The following is a 6000-nucleotide window of genomic DNA, read 5'->3' on the forward strand; positions in this document are numbered from 1 at the left end:
TTCAGTTATCAGCACTATAATATACTCACACTGTACATCCGCACTAATGGTGTTGATACCACAGACATGTCCAGTTATCATCACTATAATACACTCACACTGTACATCCGAACTGATGGTGTTGACACCACAGACATGTCCAGTTATAATCACTATAATATACTCACACTGAACATCCACAATGATGGTGTTACTCTCGACACCGCACACATGTCCAGTTATCATCACTATAATGCACTCACTCCGTACATCCACACTGATGGTGTTACTGTCGATACCACAGACATGTCCAGTTATCATCACTATAATATACTCACACTGTACATCAACACTGACGGTGGTATTGTTGACAGCACAGCCATGTCCAGTTATCATGACTATAATATACTCACACTGTACATCCACACCGTTGGTGTTACTGTTGATACCACAGACATCTCCAGTTATCATTACCTTAATATACTCACACTGTACATCAACACTGACGGTGGTACTGTTGACACCACAGTCATGTCCAGTTATCATCACTATAACATACTCACACTGTACATCCGCACTGATGGTGTTACTGATGCCACAACAGACGTGTCCAGTTATCATCACTATTATATACTCACACTGTACATCCACACTCTTGGTGTTACAGTTGATACCACAGACATGTCCAGTTATCATCACTGTACTATACTCACACTGTACATCAACACTGACGGTGGTACTGTTGACACCACAGTCATGTCCAGTTATCATCACTATAACATACTCACACTGTACATCCACACTGATGGTGTTACTGATGACACAACAGACGTGTCCAGTTATCTTCACTATTATATACTCACACTGTACATCCACACTCTTGGTGTTACTGTTCATACCACAGACATGTCCAGTTATCATCACTATAATATACTCACACTGTACATGCACACTCATGGTGTTACTGTTGACATTACTGTACTGACAATTCCAGTTATCATCACTATAATATACTCACACTGTACATCGCACTGATGGTGTTACTGTTTATACCACAGACATGTCCAGTTATCACCGCTATAATATACTCACACTGTACATCCACACTGATGATGTTGATACCACAGACGTGTCCAGTTATCATCAGTATAATATACTCAGACTGTACATCCACACTGATGGTGGTACTCTTGACAAAACAGACATGTCCCGTTATCATCACTATAATATACTCACACTGTAGATCACACTGATGGTGTTACTGTTGATACCACAGACATGTCCAGTTATCATCACTATAATATACTCACACTGTACATCCACACTGATGGTGTTGACACCACAGATATGTCCAGTTATCATCACTATAATATACTCACACTGTACATCCACACTGATGGTGTTGATACCACAGACATGTCCAGTTATCATCACTATAATATACTCACACTGTACATCCACACTGATGGTGTTGACACCACACACATGTCCAGTTATCATCACTATAATACACTCACATTGTACATCCACACTGATGGTGTTGATACCACAGACGTGTCCAGTTATTATCACTATAATATACTCACACTCTACATCCACACTGATGGTGTTGATACCACAGACGTGTCCAGTTATTATCACTATAATATACTCACACTCTACATGCACACCGATGGTGTTGACACAACAGACATGTCCAGTTATCATCACTATTATATACTCACATTGTACATCCACACTCATGGTGTTGATACCACAGACATGTTCAGTTATCAGCACTATAATATACTCACACTGTACATCCGCACTAATGGTGTTGATACCACAGACATGTCCAGTTATCATCACTATAATACACTCACACTGTACATCCGAACTGATGGTGTTGACACCACAGACATGTCCAGTTATAATCACTATTATATACTCACACTGTACATCCACACTGATGGTGTTGATACCACAGACATGTCCAGTTATCATCACTATAATATACTCACACTGTACATCCACACTGATGGTGGTACTCTTGACACCACAGACATGTCCAGTTATCATCACTATAATATACTCACACTGTACATCCACACTGATGGTGATGACACCACAGACATGTCCAGTTATCATCACTATAACATACTCACACTGTACATCCACACTGATGGTGTTACTCTTGACACCACAGACATGTCCAGTTATCGTCACTATAATATACTCACACTGTACATCCACACTGATGGTTGTACTTGATACCACAGACATGTCCAGTTATCATCACTATAATATACTCACACTGTACATCAACACTGATGGTGTTACTGTTGACATTACTGTACTGACATGTCCAGTTATCATCACTATAATATACTCACACTGTACATCCACACTGATGGTGTTGATACCACAGATGTGTCCAGTTATCATCACTATAATATACTCACACTGTACATCCACACCGATGGTGTTGACACCACAGACGTGTCCAGTTATCATCACTATAATATACTCACACTGTACATCCACACTGATGGTGTTACTGTTGACACCACAGACATGTACAGTTATCATCACTATAATATACTCACACTGTAGATCCACACTGATGATGGTACTTTGACACCACAGACATGACCAGTTATCATCACTATAATATACTCACACTGTACATCCACACTGATGGTGTTGATACCACAGACATGTCCAGTTATCATCACTATAATATACTCACACTGTACATCCACACTAATGGTGTTGATACCACAGACATGTCCAGTTATCATCACTATAATATACTCACACTGTACATCCACACTGATGGTGTTGACACCACAGACATGTCCAGTTATCATCACTATAATATACTCACACTGTACATCCACACTGATGGTGTTGACACCACAGACATGTCCAGTTATCATCACTATAATATACTCACACTGTACATCCACACTGATGGTGGTACTCTTGACACCACACACATGTCCAGTTATCATCACTATAATATACTCACACTGTACATCCACACTGATGGTGGTACTGTTGACACCACAGACATGTCCAGTTATCATCACTATAATATACTCACACTGTACATCCACACTGATGGTGTTACTGTTGATACCACAGACATGTCCAGTTATCATCACTATAATATACTCACACTGTACATCCACACTGATGGTGTTACTGTTGACACCACAGACATGTCCAGTTATCATCACTATAATATACTCACACTGTACATCCACACTGATGGTGTTGATACCACAGACATGTCCAGTTATCATCACTATAATATACTCACACTGTACATCCACACTGATGGTGTTGATACCACAGACATGTCCAGTTATCATCACTATAATATACTCACACTGTACATCCACACTGATGGTGTTGACACCACAGACATGTCCAGTTATCATCACTATAATATACTCACACTGTACATCCACAATGATGGTGTTACTGTTGACACCACAGACATGTCCAGTTATCATCACTATAATATACTCACACTGTACATCCACACTGATGGTGTTACTGTTGATACCACAGACATGTCCAGTTATCATCACTATAATATACTCACACTGTACATCAACACTGATGGTGGTATTGTTGACACCACAGACATGTCCAGTTATCATCACTATAATATACTCACACTGTACATCCACACTGATGGTGTTACTGTTGATACCACAGACATGTCCAGTTATCATCACCTATAATATACTCACACTGTACATCAACACTGACGGTGGTACTGTTGACACCACAGTCATGTCCAGTTATCATCACTATAATATACTCACACTGTACATCCGCACTGATGGTGTTACTGATGCCACAACAGACGTGTCCAGTTATCATCACTATTATATACTCACACTGTACATCCACACTCTTGGTGTTACTGTTGATACCAGAGACATGTCCAGTTATCATCACTATAATATACTCACACTGTACATCAACACTGACGGTGGTACTGTTGACACCACAGTCATGTCCAGTTATCATCACTATAATATACTCACACTGTACATCCACACTGATGGTGTTACTGATGACACAACAGACGTGTCCAGTTATCTTCACTATAATATACTCACACTGTACATCCACACTCTTGGTGTTACTGTTGATACCACAGACATGTCCAGTTATCATCACTATAATATACTCACACTGTACATGCACACTGATGGTGTTACTGTTGACATTACTGTACTGACAATTCCAGTTATCATCACTATAATATACTCACACTGTACATCGCACTGATGGTGTTACTGTTGATACCACAGACATGTCCAGTTATCACCGCTATAATATACTCACACTGTACATCCACACTGATGATGTTGATACCACAGACGTGTCCAGTTATCATCAGTATAATATACTCAGACTGTACATCCACACTGATGGTGGTACTCTTGACAAAACAGACATGTCCCGTTATCATCACTATAATATACTCACACTGTAGATCACACTGATGGTGTTACTGTTGATACCACAGACATGTCCAGCTATCACTGCTATAATATACTCACACTGTACGTCCACACTGATGGTGTTGATACCACAGACGTGTCCAGTTATCATCACGATAATTTACTCACACTGTTCATCACACTGATGGTGTTACTGTTGATACCACAGACGTGTCCAGTTATCATCACTATAATATACTCACACTGTACATCCACACTGATGGTGTTGACACCACAGACATGTCCAGTTATCATCACTATAATATACTCACACTGTACATCCACACTGATGGTGTTGATACCAGAGACATGTCCAGTTATCATCACTATAATATACTCGCACTGTACATCCACACTGATGGTGTTGACACCACACACATGTCCAGTTATCATCACTATAACACACTCACATTGTACATCCACACTGATGGTGTTGATACCACAGACGTGTCCAGTTATTATCACTATAATATACTCACACTCTACATCCACACTGATGGTGTTGATACCACAGACGTGTCCAGTTATTATCACTATAATATACTCACACTCTACATGCACACCGATGGTGTTGACACAACAGACATGTCCAGTTATCATCACTATTATATACTCACATTGTACATCCACACTCATGGTGTTGATACCACAGACATGTTCAGTTATCATCACTATAATATACTCACACTGTACATCCGCACTAATGGTGTTGATACCACAGACATGTCCAGTTATCATCACTATAATATACTCACACTGTACATCCGAACTGATGGTGTTGACACCACAGACATGTCCAGTTATAATCACTATTATATACTCACACTGTACATCCACACTGATGGTGTTGATACCACAGACATGTCCAGTTATCATCACTATAATATACTCACACTGTACATCCACACTGATGGTGGTACTCTTGACACCACAGACAAGTCCACTTATCATCACTATAATATACTCACACTGTACATCCACACTAATGGTGATGACACCACAGACATGTCCAGTTATCATCACTATAACATACTCACACTGTACATCCACAATCATGGTGTTACTCTTGACACCACACACATGTCCAGTTATCGTCACTATAATATACTCAGACTGTAGAACCACACTGATGGTTGTACTCTAGACACAACAGACATGTCCAGTTATCATCACTATAATATACTCACACTGTACATCAAGACTGATGGTGTTACTGTTGACATTACTGTACTGACATGTCCGGTCATCATCACTATAATATACTCACACTCTACATCCACACTGATGGTGTTGATACCACAGATGTGTCCAGTTATCATCACTATAATATACTCACACTCTACATCCACACCGATGGTGTTGACACCACAGACGTGTCCAGTTATCATCACGATAATTTACTCACACTGTTCATCACACTGATGGTGTTACTGTTGATACCACAGACGTGTCCAGTTATCATCACTATAATATACTCACACTGTACATCCACACTGATGGTGTTGACACCACAGAC

This window comes from Haliotis rubra, unplaced genomic scaffold (genome assembly GCF_003918875.1).
Source record: "Haliotis rubra isolate DU_JTF1 unplaced genomic scaffold, ASM391887v1 Scf1346, whole genome shotgun sequence".
NCBI lineage: Eukaryota > Metazoa > Mollusca > Gastropoda > Lepetellida > Haliotidae > Haliotis > Haliotis rubra.